The sequence below is a fragment of the Dendrobates tinctorius genome, unplaced genomic scaffold, assembly GCF_039654945.1.
Source record: "Dendrobates tinctorius isolate UK_male_01 unplaced genomic scaffold, ASM3965494v1 ptg000030l, whole genome shotgun sequence".
Lineage (NCBI taxonomy): Eukaryota > Metazoa > Chordata > Amphibia > Anura > Dendrobatidae > Dendrobates > Dendrobates tinctorius.
This window is the reverse complement of record NW_027361698.1, coordinates 1013003-1027781: the sequence shown is the minus strand read 5'-3', so window position 1 is coordinate 1027781 and position 14779 is coordinate 1013003. Positions and strand designations below refer to the sequence as shown.

At 49.8% G+C, this 14779-nt stretch overlaps 1 long non-coding RNA gene across 2 annotated transcripts in view; it reads right to left on the bottom strand.

Moving 5' to 3' along the window:
• The window catches only part of LOC141086035 (uncharacterized), a 122068-nt gene that overhangs the window by 106815 nt on the left and 474 nt on the right, over positions 1-14779 (bottom strand). The gene's annotated exons all lie outside the window — the stretch shown is intronic.

Below are 14779 nucleotides of genomic sequence, written 5' to 3'. Positions count from 1 at the left end.
GATGGTAATCTCATTCAAGCCCCTATAGTCAATGCACGGCCGTAGAGTTCCGTCCTTCTTTTGAAGAAGAAGAACCCAGCTCCTGCAGGCGAAGAGGATATCCGTATAAAGCCTTTGGCGAGGTTCTCTCGGATGTACTCGGACATGGCGGTGGTCTCTGCAGGAGACAGGGAGTTGATTCTGCCCCTTGGAGGGGTTGAACCGGGAACAAGTTCAATTGGGCAGTCAAATGGCCAGTGTGGAGGAAGGACCTCCGCTTCCTTCTTATCAAAAACATCGGCGTAGGAGCTGTAGGCTGTAGGAAGACCCGGAAGGTCTGGAGGTGACTGAGGAGCGGCCGCCTGGCGGACAGGAGTCAGACAGCGAGCTTGGCACGGGTGCCCCCAGCGGAGTATCTCCCCAGAACACCAGTCCAGAACAGGCTGATGAGTCCTTAACCATGGAAGACCGAGTAGAATGGCGTTAGAGAGCTTAGGCAAAACGTAAAAGGCTATCTTCTCTCGGTGTAAGGCTCCAACTTGCAACTCCACTTTTTCAGTGACCAATGTGACGGTCACCTGTAGCAGTTTGCCATCCACTGCGGCAATCTGGATAGGGTTAGATAGAGTAACCACGGGAATTTGGTATTTGTCCACCTCTTCAGGTCAAATGAAGTTACCTGCCAAGCCCGAATCCACTTAGGCCACCTCGAAACCACGTCTATCCCCTGAAACCAAAAGTACAGAAATCGTAAGAGGTTGAGAGGGATCATCATCACGTAGGGAGGCCTCTCTTACTTGACCTAGGTGGAGAAGTTTCCCTGTCTCTTAGGACAGGTGCGGACATAGTGTGACGAATCACCGCAATAGAGGCACAGACCTTGTGCCCGCCTCTCTCTCTGACGCAACTCGGCCATCTCTAGGCGATCTATCTGCATGGATTCGACCGAGGAGGTTGAAGAGGACCCGGCCGAACGGGGACTGGCAGAACGGGTGAAAAGGGGAACTGGCCTGGTGGACCTCCTGTCTCTCACTGACTCCCGAGCGTGCTCCTGGAAGCGTAGATCAATGCGGGTAGCCAGCGAGATAAGATCCTCTAAGGTGGATGGGGTATCTCAACCTGCGAGTTCATCTTTTATTCTGCCTGAAAGACCGCGCCAGAATGCCCCTACCAAAGCCGCGCTATTCCTGCCGAGCTAGGAGGAGAGTGCAAAAGCGAATAGCGTACTGTCCAACCATGAGAGAACCCTGATGTAAGTTAAAGAGTGACTCAGTGAGAGAGGCTAACCGGCCCGGCTCATCAAAGACTCTGCGAAAAGTATCCATGAAAACCGGGAGACTTGAGACTACAGGGTCGTCATGTTCCCAGAGGGGATTCAACCAAGACAGGGCCTCCCCCTCCAGATGGGACATGATGAAGGCCACCTTGGCCCGGTCAGAGGGTTATTGCTGCGGTAACCATTCAAAGTGGAGGCTACACTGATTTAAGAACCCCCTACAGAGCTTGGGATCTCCGGTGAAGCGAGGCGGTTTGGCGAGGCGGGGTGTTGGGAGAGCTGTAGATGCGGTGGGAGGAGTCGGGGCTGCGGTGGCAGCCTGGAGGGCCGACAAGTGACTGTCAAAGGAGGCCTTGTAAGACAAAATGTGGGCTTGAGTATCTTGTTGCTGACCCAGCTCCTGTTGGAGACTGGCCAGTTGAGTGGCTTTTCCAGCATAGGCCACCTGCAGAGCCGACAAACGGGTGTCCATAGACTTCATGACTGACATAATGGGTCCCTGATTCTCCCGCAGGAAGAGCAACTCTTTCTGAGTAGCAGCAGTAGTACCGGCGGAGTTCCTGGCCTGATCGTACTGTTAGCGTGGCTGGTCTGAGCCGGAATCTCCAGGAGTGGACCCTCGGGGCCATGGCCCCGAGGGGCCCCGGGCGAGCTACTAAGTGGAACCGACCCCTATACAGGGACCGTTAGGAGCAGGCCAAGGGGTTCGAGTACCAGGTAGCCGGTACCGAGAAGGGCGGCTCAGGATGGACTGGAGTAGGACTGTGGGACTGAAGTGTAGATGACAGAACAGAGCTGGAACACAGGAGACAGGAATGGAGTTAGACTATAGCCTGGAACGTGGAGGAACTGAAGTGTAGATGACAGGACAGAGTTGGAACACAGGAGACAGGAATAAAGGAGGACGGAAGGACTGGAGCAGGATGGAGCAGGAACACCGGAGGCAGGACTGGAGAAGGACGGCAGGACTGGAGCAGGATGGAACAGGAACACCGGAGGCAGGACTGGAGTAGGATGGCAGGACTGGAGCAGGATGGAACAGGAACACCGGAGGCAGGAGACGGAGGAAACAGGAACACTGGAGCAGGACAGAGAATACTGCAGAGAACACGGAAGACAGGCTGCGAGGCTGCTGCAGGAAACACCGAGGACGGCACCAAGAGGCTGCAGAGAGCACAGGAGGAAGCAGGGCCCAGAGTGCAAGGTAACACATCGATCAGGCGCCTCCCTCAGGGGGAAGTGGCCTGATATGACCATGTCTGGTCTGCCATTGGTCCGAAGGTGCTTCTGGGTCAGGGAACAGCCGGAGCACAAGGAGCAGAAGGGAGGCACGGCCGCGGCCTATGGCGCATGCGCATTGCAAGCAGAGATGGCGTCGGCCACAAGCCCGTCAGAGGTGACCTCCATGGACGTCGGGTGGCGAGAGGCTGCGGCGTGGCAGCGGAGGCCGGGTGAGTATGCAGAGACGGCGTGGGATCAGAGGCCAGGTGAGTATGTCGGAGCGGTGTAACATAATCATTATCACAGATGGCAGATTCTTTACTGTGTGACCATGTACCGTATATACTCGAATATAAGTCGAGATTTTCAGCCCATTTTTGGGGGCTGAAAGTCCCCCTCTCGGCTCATATTTGAGTCATATACACCGGGGGGTCTGAAGGGGAAGGGGGGGTCGGGGGTGTCAGGTCATACTTACCTGTCCTGACGCTGTCTCTTGAGCTCCCAGCTTCTCCGCGCTCTCTCTTCCTGCCTTCAGCGGTCATGTGGTACCGCTCATTAAAACTCATGAATGTGCGCATATTCATGAGTTTTAATGAGCGGTATCACAGACCGCTGAAAGCAGGAAGAGAGAGCGCGGAGAAGCTGGGGGCTCAAGAGACAGCGTCAGGACGGGTAAGTATAGCGATACTCACCTGTCCTGCGTCCATGGCTGCTTGCTGCTGTCTGTTATCGGTCAGTGACTTCAGACAGCAGAGGGCGCGGTGACGTGATTAGTGCACGCCGCACCCCCTGCAGTCTGAACGTCACTGACCGATGACGTGGCAGATAGCGGTGAGCAGCCATGGACGCAGGACAGGTGAGTATCTGACACCCAGCGACGGAGAGGTGAGTATGTAATTTTTTTCACTTTTACATGCAGCAGCAGCGGCAGCACATGGGGGAATAATCTAAGGAGCTTCTTATGGGGTCAGCATATGAGGGAATAATCTAAGGAGTTTCTTATGCGGTCAGCATATGGGGGAATAATCTAAGGAGCTTCTTATGGGGTCAGCATATGGGGGAATAATCTAAGGAGCTTTTTATGGGGTCAGCATATGGGGGAATAATCTAAGGAGCTTCTTATGGGGTCAGCATATGGGGGTATAATCTAAGGAGCTTCTTATGGGGTCAGCATATGGGGGTATAATCTAAGGAGCTTCTTATGGGGTCAGCATATGGGGGAATAATCTAAGGAGCTTCTTATGGGGTCAGCATATGGGGGAATAATCTATGGAGCTTCTTATGGGGGCAGTATATGGGGGAATAATCTATGGAGCTTCTTATGGGGGCAGCATATGGGGGAACAATCTATGGAGCTTCTTATGGGGGCAGCATATGGGGGAACAATCTATGGAGCTTCTTATGGGGGCAGCATATGGGGGAACAATCTATGGAGCTTCTTATGGGGGCAGCATATGGGGGAACAATCTATGGAGCTTCTTATGGGGTCAGCATATGGGGGAATAATCTATGGAGCTTCTTATGGGGGCAGTATATGGTGGAATAATCTATGGAGCTTCTTCTGGGGACACCATATGGGGGAATAATCTGTGGAGCATTTCCCACCCTAAGCTTATACTCGAGTCAATAAGTTTTCCCAGTTTTTTGTGGCAAAATTAGAGGGGTCGGCTTATACTCAGATCGGCTTATACTCGAGTATATACGGTAACTATTTTCCACATGTTTTGTAATTTTTAGGGTTGAAGGTAGACATAAGTCCACCAAGTTTAACCTATACCCTAACTTAATGATCCAGAGGAAAGCAAAACCCCATGAGATATGTTGTAATGGTTGATTTCACTGAAAATGTTCAAGGAGGATCTGGATGCATTTCTTGAAAAATATAATATTACATGATATAGGTGCTAGATTATGTGATGGGACATTGATCCACTACTCTGATGGACATAGTCAGAGTTCCAAAGGAATTTTTCCCATAACATGGCGCAATTAGCATCATGGTTTTTTACCTTCTTCTTGATCAACATTTGGCTTTTTACCTATTTTATTACATTACAACATGTGTTTAAATATTTTTGTAATCCGATTTGTGTGTGACACATTAGCACTAAATAGTCGAAATTGGTAAATTGAAGTAAGAAAAATATAGGCATACGTTTAATTTATAGGATCAAATTACTAAAAATTGCCATGTACATAGGTATATACCCTTTTGCTATGAAGCCCCTAAAAATTTCTGGTGGAAGCAATTACCTTCATAAGTCAAATGCTTAACCCCTTCCCGACCAATGACGCCACATAGGCGTCATGAAAAGTCGTACCAATACGACCAGTGACGCCTATGTGGCGTCATGAATTAATTGCCCTTCTGTGGGTCGGGTGACCAAGGTCACTGAAAGGTCACCTGACCCGCACATACAGGGGGCTTTGTACTTCACCACAGGGGGCATGGCTTCACATCCACATGGCTATGATCGCTCTGATTGGCTGTTTCACTTTTAACAGCCAATCAGAGCGATTGTAATGTTTCATCAATGAAATTTGATGAAATATTACTATCCAGCCATGGCACGATGCTGCAGTAGCATCGGGCATGGCTGGAGACACCGATCCGACCCCCCCACGGCAATCAGACCCCCCACAACTGAATGACAGCGGCAATCTGCCGCCGCTGTCATCATCTGCCCCCTCCGCCTTCCCTCCGCTCCCCCCGGCTTCCGATCACCTCCCCTCCCACCCCCCGGTACCTTCCAAGTGCCGCTGTCGCTCCCGGTGTCCCATGGTCCCGGATCATGGGCGCCGCCTTCTTGGAAAATGGTGGGTGCATGCGCAGTGCGCTCGTTCGAATCTGCCGCTGCAGATTCCATTCATTCATTTTGATCACTGTGATAAACTCTCACAGTGATCAAAATAAAATGAAAAGTATATAACCCCCCCTTTCACCCCCATAGGTAGGCACAAATAATAAAATAAAGAAAATATTTTTATTTTTCCATTAGGTTTAGGGTTAGGGCTAGGGTTAGAATTAGGGTTAGTGTTGGAATTAGGGTTAGGGTTAGAGATAGGGTTAGGGTTGGAATTAGGGTTAGGGTGGAATTAGGGTTAGGGTGGAATTAGGGTTAGGGTGGAATTAGGGTTAGGGTTGGAATTAGAGTTAGGGTTGGAATTAGGGTTAGGGTTGGAATTAGGGTTAAGATTAGGGTTAGGGGTTTGTTGGGGTTAGGGTTGGGATTAGGGTTAGGCTTGTGGTTAGGATTGGGATTAAGGTTAGGGGTGTGTTAGGGTTATGGTTAGGGTTGGGATTAGAGTTAGGGATGTGTTGGGGTTAGGGGTGGAGTTAGAATTGAGGGGTTTCCACTGTTTAGGCACATCAGGGGGATCTCCAAACGAAACATGGTGCCACCATTGATTCCAGCCAATTTTGCGTTCAAAAAGTCAAACAGTGCTCCCTCCCTTCCAAGCCCTGACATGTGCCCAAACAGTGGTTTACCCCAACATATGGGGTATCAGCGTACTCAGGAAAAATTGCAAAACAACTTAGGGGGTCTAATTTCTCCTGTTGCCCTTGGGAAATAAAAAATTGGGGGCTAAAAAATTATTTTTGTGGAAAAAAATTTTTTTTATTTTCACGTCTCTGCCTTATAAACTTCTGTGAAGCACTTGGGGGTTCAAGGTGCTCACCACACATCTAAACAAGTTACTTGGGGGGTCTAGTTTCCAAAATGGGGTCACTTGTGGGGGGTTTCCACAGTTTAGGTACATCAGGGGCTCTGCAAATGTAACATGACGCCCGCAGACCATTCCATCAAGTCGGCATTTCAAAACCTTCCTACTTCCCTTCCAAGCCCTGACGTGTGCCCAAACAGTGGTCCCCCCCACATATGGGGTACCAGCGTACTCAGGACAAACTGGAAAACAACTTTATTTTAAATATTTTTTATTTTCATGGCTCTGCATTATAAACTTCTGTGGAGCACCTGGGGGTTCAAAGTGCTCACTATGCATCTAGATAAGTTCCTTAGGGAGTCTAGTTTCCAAAATGGGGTAATTTGTGGGGGAGCTCCACAGTTTAGGCACACAGGGGATCTCCAAACACGACATGGTGTCCGCTAACGATTGGAACTAATTTTCATTTCAAAAAGTCAAATGGTGCTCCTTCCTTTCTGAGCACTGCCGTGCACCCAACCAGTGGTCCCCCCCCCCACATATGGGGTACCAGCATACTCAGGACAAACTGGACAACAACTTTTGTGGTCTAATTTCTGGTGTTAGCCATGTGAAAATTAAAAATCATTTTTGAGGAAAAAAAATGATTTTTTATTTTCACTGCTCTGCGTTATAAACTTTTGTGAAGCACTTGGGGGTTCAATGTACTCACTACACATCTAGATAAGTTCCTTAAGGGGTCTAGTTTTCAAAATGGTGTCACTTGTGGGGGGTTTTCTCTGTTTAGGTACACAGGGGCTCTCCAAACGCGACATGGTGTACGATAACGATTGGAGCTAATTTTCCATTCAAAAAGTCAAATGGCACTCCTTCCCTTCTGCCCAAACAGTGGTTTATGACCACATATGAGGTATCGGTGTACTCAAGTGAAATTGCCCAACAAATTTTAGGATCCATTCTATCCTGTTGCCCATGTGAAAATGAAAATACTGAGGCTAAAAGAAAATTTTTGTGAAAAAAAGTACTTTTTTTTTACGGATCAATTTGTGAAGAACCTGGGAGTTCAAAGTGATCACTATGCTTCTAGATAAGTTCCTTGGGGGGGTCTAGTTTCCAAAATGGGGTCACTTGTGGGGGATCTCCAATGTTTAGGCACACAGGGGCTCTACAAACACGACATGGCAACTGCTAAATATTCCAGCATATTTTCCATTCAAAAAGCGCTTCTGAGCCCTGCCGTGCACCCAAACAGTGATTTATGACCACATATGAGGTATCGGTGAACTCAGGAGAAATTGCCCAACAAATTTTAGGATCCATTTTATCCTGTTTCACATGTGAAAATGAAAAAATTGATGCTAAAAGAAAATTTTTGTTGGAAAAATTAAAATGTCCATTTTTTCCTTCCACGCTGCTTTAGTTCCTGTGAAGCACCTTAAGGGTTAATAATCTTCTTGAATGCAGTTTTGAGTAGCTTGAAGGGTGCAGTTGTTAGAATGGTGTCACTTTTGGGTATTTTCTGCCATATAGACCCCTGAAAGTGACTTCAAATGTGAGGTGGTCTCTAAAAAAAATGGTTTTGTAACTTTTGCTGTAAAAATGAGAAATCACTGGTCAACTTTTAACCCTTATAACTTCCTAACAAAAAAAATTTTGTCTCCAAAATTGTGCTGATGTAAAGAAATGGGAAATGTTATTTAGTAACTATTTTGTGTCACATAACTCTCTGGTTTAACAGAATAAAAATTCAAAATTTGAAAATTGCGAAATTTTCAAAATTTTCACCAAATTTCTGATTTTTTCACAAATAAACGCAAAAGATGGATTTTTGGTTCTTACCGTAAAATCTCTTTCTTGGAGCCTTCATTGGGGGACACAGAATACCATGGGTGTATGCTGCTGCTGCTAGGAGGCTGACACTATGCAAAAACAATAAAATTAGCTCCTCCCCGGCAGTATACACCCACCGACAGGCACCAAGCACCTCAGTTGGTGAAAAAGCAGTAGGAGAAGCAACGAGAAAAAACTCGAACCATATGTACCAACCCAACAGGGGACTGTAAGACCCAACATGGTACAACTGAAACAGGGAGGGTGCTGTGTCCCCCAATGAAGGCTCCAAGAAAGAGATTTTACGGTAAGAACCAAAAATCCATCTTTCTTTATCGCCTTATTGGGGGACACAGAATACCATGGGACGTCCCAAAGCAGTCCCAAGGGTGGGAACAGCAAAAAGGAACGAAAGTAACCGAAAGGCTCAGGTCGGCCGGTGAGCCGCCGCCGCCTGCAGAACCTTCCTACCAACCACAGCATCAGACGAGGCCTGGGTATGAACCCTGTAGAACCTCGTGAAGGTGTGCAAAGATGACCAGGTTGCAGCCTTGCAAATTTGCATGGCCGAGGCCTGGTGACGAGCAGCCCACGAAGCCGCCACAGCCCGGGTGGAATGAGCTCTTACTCCCGGAGGGGGCCGCTTTTCCTGAAGACGATACGCTTCCAGAATGGTAGAACGAATCCAGCGAGCGATCGTGGATTTGGAAGCCGGAAGGCCCTTCTGGCGACCTTCAGAGATGATTAGCAAGGAATCGGACAGACGGAAGGAAGAGGTCCTGGCAAGATAGACACGCAAGGCTCTAACTACGTCCAGTTTGTGGAGAGACTTCTCAAGAGGATGAGATGGAGCCGGACAAAAAGAAGGAAGGACGATATCCTCATTGATATGGAAAGCGGAAACCACCTTTGGAAGAAAAGAAGGAACGGGCCTGAGGACGGCTTTGTCCTGATGGAGAATGAGGTAAGGGGAACGACATGACAAGGCCGCCAATTCAGAAACTCTTCTGATGGAGGAAATGGCGATCAAAAAGGTGACCTTCCAAGAGAGAAGGGACAAAGGAATGTCCTGGAGAGGCTCGAACGGCGCCTTCTGGAGCGCGCTAAGAACGAGGTTGAGATCCCACGGGTCTATTGGCGAATGATGAGGGGGAGCCACGTGGGAAACCCCTTGTAGAAAGGTCTTGACCTGTGGTAGAGAAGCTAGCTCTCTTTGGAAGAGGATAGAGAGAGCGGAAACCTGGCCCTTGAGCGTACTGAAGGACAGACCCGCGTCTAACCCAGCTTGAAGAAACCCTAGGATAGACGGGATAGAAAACGACATTGGGAAGACTCTTCAATCATCGCACCAACGGAAAAAAGCCTTCCAGTACCTATAGTAAATGCGGGAAGAGGCTGGTTTCCTGGCTCTGATCATAGTTTGAATAACCTGACTGGACAGACCTGATTCCTTTAGAATTGCGGTCTCAATGGCCATGCCGTCAAACTCAGAGACTGAGAATTCTCGTGGTAAAGGGGGCCTTGCGAGAGAAGGTCTGGACGGTCCGGAAGCCTCCAGGGAACGTCCGCGAGCATGTTGACCAGTTCCGCGTACCAAGGCCGTCTTGGCCAATCTGGAGCAACTAGAATCACTGGTACGCCTTCCGATTTTATCTTTTTGACCATCCGAGGGATCAATGCCAGAGGCGGGAACAGATACGGAAGTTGAAACTGGGACCACGGAGTCACCAGTGCGTCGCATGCGACGGCTAGAGGGTCCCTGGACCTGGCTACGAACTGCGGCACCTTGTGGTTCATCCGAGATGCCATGAGATCGACATCCGGGGTGCCCCAACGGTCGCATATCTGAGAGAAAACCGCGGGGTGCAGGGACCATTCGCCGGACGCTAGGCCCTGGCGACTCAGAAAGTCGGCTGCCCAATTTTCCACCCCTGGAATATGGACGGCGGAGATTGTCGGAACGTAACGTTCTGCCCAGCGGAATATCTTGGCCACTTCTGACATTACCTGTTTGCTGCGCGTACCCCCCTGATGGTTTATGTACGCCACGGCCGTGGCGTTGTCCGACTGAATGCGGACCGGCTTGCCGGAAAGGAGGGGCTGCCAGTGAAGAAGGGCCAGGAAAATCGCCCTGATCTCCAAAAGATTGATTGGAAGGAGAGACTCCTGTGGCTTCCAGCGTCCTTGGGCCGCTTTCTGATGGAACACGGCTCCCCATCCTAGAAGGCTCGCATCGGTGGTGATGATTTGCCACTGAGGCGGAAGGAAGGACCTCCCTTGGAGAACTGACGCTGGTCGTAGCCACCAAGTGAGAGACTGCCTCACTCTGAGAGGAAGCCGAATAGGACGGTCCAAGGACATCGTGGTCTTGTCCCAGGCTGAAAGCAGAGACAGCTGGAGAGGGCGAAGGTGATACTGCGCAAAGGGCACTGCCTCCATGGAGGCCACCATCTTCCCCAGGACCTTCATGCCGAACCGAATGGGAATGGGAGCAGGCCTCTTGAGAGTTTTGATGCACTTGGACAGAGTTGTAAATTTTTCCTTTGGAAGAAAAACACGGGCTAGCTCCGTGTCGAATTCCATACCCAGAAAGGTCAGACGCTGGGTGGGGACCAGAATGGACTTCTCCCTGTTGACTAGCCAACCTAGGCGGCTGAGAGTGTCCAGGGTTATCTGAAGGCTCCGGAGACAGTCCTGGCGAGACGAACCCTTGATCAAAAGATCGTCCAGATAAGGGATGATGAGGATCCCTCTGGAGCGAAGGATGGCCATCACAGTCGCCATCACCTTCGTGAAAAACCCGGGGCGCTGAAGCCAGGCCGAAAGGAAGAGCTGTGAACTGAAAGTGGTCTCCCTGAAACGCAAATCGAAGATACTTCTGATGTTGCACACATATTGGAATGTGGAGATAGGCATCCCGAATGTCCACCGAGCAGAGAAATTCCCCGGGCTCCATGGAAGCAATCACCGACCGAAGAGACTCCATCCTGAAATGAAGAATCTTCACGTGGCGATTGAGCAATTTGAGGTCCAGAATAGGACGAAGAGAGCCGTCTTTCTTCGGGACTACAAAGAGATTGGAGTAGAACCCGGAAAACCGTTCGTCTGAGGGAACGGGAACAATGACTCCGGCGGAAAGGAGGGAGGAAATGGCCTGCAGAAAACCCGGAACCTGGGCCCGCTGTCGCGGAGGCCGAGACCGGAAAAACCGTCTGTTCGGGAGTGAAGCAAATTCGATTTTGTAACCGGATGCAACGAGTTCTCTGACCCAAGCGTCGTCTACAACGGACAGCCAAGCATCCGCGAAAAAGGAAAGTCTGCCGCCCACCCTGGAAGAAATTCCAGGTGGGGGTGACCCGTCACTTAGACGAAAATCTGCCGGAATTGGCTCCTGCAGATCTGGAATATTGTCCTCTAGATCTCCAGCGAGGAGCGGGTTTGTAGGAAGGTTTCCTCTGATCCCGCTCCCTGGTGGCAGGCGGCCGATCCTGTTGAGTGGCTCTCTCCGTGGCAGAGAAGGGACGAAAAGGCCTGAATGGTCGAAACCCCCTTCTATTGAAGGGACGTTTTGGTCGAGACTGGGGAAGCGAAGTACTTTTGCCTCCAGTGGCATCGGAAATTATCTGATCCAGCTTTGCTCCAAAGAGCCTAGAGCCATGGAATGGCAGATTGGTAAGCGACTTTTTCGAAGTAGTGTCCGCATTCCATGACTTTAGCCAAAGGACTCGGCGTACAGCTACTATGTTGCTGTTAGCCCTTGCTACGCAGCCGGCCGCGTCCAAGGAGGCGGCCAAAAGGTATTTTCCCGCCTGGTTAATCTGATCTGCAAGATCTGCCAATTCGTCTTGAGGAGCTGACGCTAAGATGCCTCTGCGAAGGATTTTTGCCCAAGCGGAAATGACCTTCGCCACCCAGGCGGATGCGAAAATAGGGCAGAGAGAGGCGCCAGATGCCTCAAAGATAGACTTAGCCAGAGATTCAATCTGCCTGTCAGTAGGATCTTTGAGCGACGCCCCGTCTGGCAGAGAGAGCACCGTTTTAGAGGCTATCCGGGATACTGGAGGATCTACCTCTGGAGCCTTGGACCACTTTGAGAGCAGTTCTGCGTCAAAGGGGTACAGAACGTCCAAATACTTGCGGCCTGAGAAACGTTGTTCAGGGCGCTTCCAGTGTTTGGCTAAGGTAGTATTGAAATCGTTGTGATTGGGAAAGGTTCGGGACGGAGGTCTGGCTCGTCTAAGGACAACCGAGCTTTCCTGAGCTGGAGCCTCATCCTGTTTAAGTTTTAGTGTTTGGAAGATAGCTGCAAGAAGACTATCGACCATGTCCCGCGTTTTAGAAACGCTGTTCCCCTCAGAGCTAGCTTCCGAATGAGAATCATCGCCTGACTGAAGGCTGTCATCTGAGGAAGGAGAAGGAGGCCTGGGAGCGGAAGGGCCCTGCGAGCTCGAGGACGAAGTGGACAGAGCCCGCTTCCTAGAAGACCTTCCCCGTCTGTCTCTCTGAAGGTCGTGGTCAGGTGCGGACGACTCACCCCGAGAGGTGGTCGGGGCAGAGGTGGCTGAGGATAGCTGAGGTAATCGTTCTAAAACCTGGACCAGCGACTGTGATACTTTTGTCAAGTCAGAAACAGACTGTGACATTGTAACGGCCCACTCCGGGGGGAGAGAGGAGGGAAGAGCGCCCTCCGCCCGGGACTCTGTGCGCTCCTGAGATGCTGACATATTGGAAGGACTGCAGGGGGGTCAGAATGGAGACGACTGACCCGATGCCCACTTCTTTTTACAGCGCGCACAGGCGTAATAGATAGCGGTGGGCCTGAAGCAGAGATCCCCTGAAGGGTTGGGCATAAGTAGACTGCACTGAATGGCCGCAGGATTTAAGGAATAACTGCCGAGGAGAGCTAATCTTTGCCTCAGAGCCGAGCCTACCGAGATTCTGTGAGCAGCAGAAAACGCTGAAGTGTCCCCCAAACAGCGCAGGAAGGAGTGAAACAACCAGGAAATCCTTGTGCTGGAGGCTGGGGGCGGAGCTTAGCGGCCGCTCCATGACTGGTTAACAGCGAAGGAGAGGGCATGGCCGAAGGAGGAGGCTGGCATATGAAACGAAAAGGAGCCCTGTGATGGGCTAGTAAAGGCGCGCTGAAAAGAGCGCGCTCAGGAAGGGAGGAGGGAGCACAGCGATGAGGAGACTGTGAGGGAAAGTGAAAGTGAAGACGCCGCAGCCCCATGCCAGCGCCGACATAACGGAGCTGATCTGACAGTGGCCCTGGGAAGTCTGCCTCCCCTGCTTGTGACGCTGTGTGGTGAGTGGAGGAATCCCCAGTGTCTCCCTGGGAGTGAGAAACAAGCGGCGTGAGCGCGCGGCAGGCAGAGAGGGCGGGAAATTCAAAAATTGTGGACCTGAAATCACAAAGGTACAACTTCTGCCATTCACGGAGGTTATGCGGGGCCGGAGGGAACGTACAGGCACTTACCTGACGTCCCTGAAGAGGATGACCACAGGGGCCCACGGGGAAACGGCAGGCCGCTGGGGGGAAGGGAGTCCTATGTACCCGCATCCTGCAGAAGACGGCTTGAAACACCTGCGATCGCCGTCTTCCTCTCAGCCCTGTCCCGAGATAGGGGTGAGGAGGGGGATTTGGCAAGGACTAGCCACCTGTCCACAACCCTTATCACCGGAAGGCGAAAGGGAAAAGTCCTGCCTGCGGTACTGAGAGTTGCGATGTGGATGACACCACACTGCTCGCTCAGCCGCATGATATGGGAAATCAGGGTGACAACTACACCCTGTTTCCCGATGGAAAATAACCTAAAAGACAAAAGAGGGAAAAATTAAAAAGTTCAGACTAAACCTGAAAAGAAAAATGTGGATCTGGGGAGATCCCGGTCCGCCTCCTACAGACACTAAGCACAAACTGAGGTGCTTGGTGCCTGTCGGTGGGTGTATACTGCCGGGGAGGAGCTAATTTTATTGTTTTTGCATAGTGTCAGCCTCCTAGCAGCAGCAGCATACACCCATGGTATTCTGTGTCCCCCAATAAGGCGATAAAGAAAACTATAGACCTAAATTTACCACTAACATGAATCGCTAAGATCCATTGAAGCGTTCCAGTGTTATTACCTCATAAAGGGACACTGGTCAGAATTGCAATAAATGGCCTGGTCATTAAGGTCAAAATAGGCTTGGTCATGAAGGCGTTAATGAATATGAGTCCTCCTGTTTGCAATCTAGGTGTCACATGGTCTGTCAGTATGTACACACCTTTTCTAATTTTCTAAAAATCCACAGAGGTTGCAAAAAAATGTCAAAATGCCAGAATTAAGTTTTTTTGGGTCGCCACAACATTACATTTTAACTGGTGATCAAAAGATCTTATCTGCACCAAAATGGTGTCATTAAAAACGTCAGCTCGGCACGCAAAAAAAAAGCCCTGACCCAACCCGAGATCACAAAAAATGGAGACACTATGGGTATCGGAAATTGGGGCAATTTTTTTTTAACAAACTTTGGAAAATTTTTTCACCACTTAGATAAAAAAGAAACTAGACATTTTTAGTATTTAGTTTACATAATAAACAAGCAAAATAAAAAACAATTGTGGAATTGTACTTTTTTTTCCAATTTCACCGCACTTGGAATTTTTTTCCTGTTTTCCAGTACACAATATGTTAACCAATGGTGTTGTTCAAAAATACAACTCATGCCATAAAAAACAAGCCCCCACATGGCCATATTGACCGAAAAATAAAAAAGTTATGGCTCTGGGAAAAAGGGGAGCAAAAAGCGAAAATGCAAAAAACGATC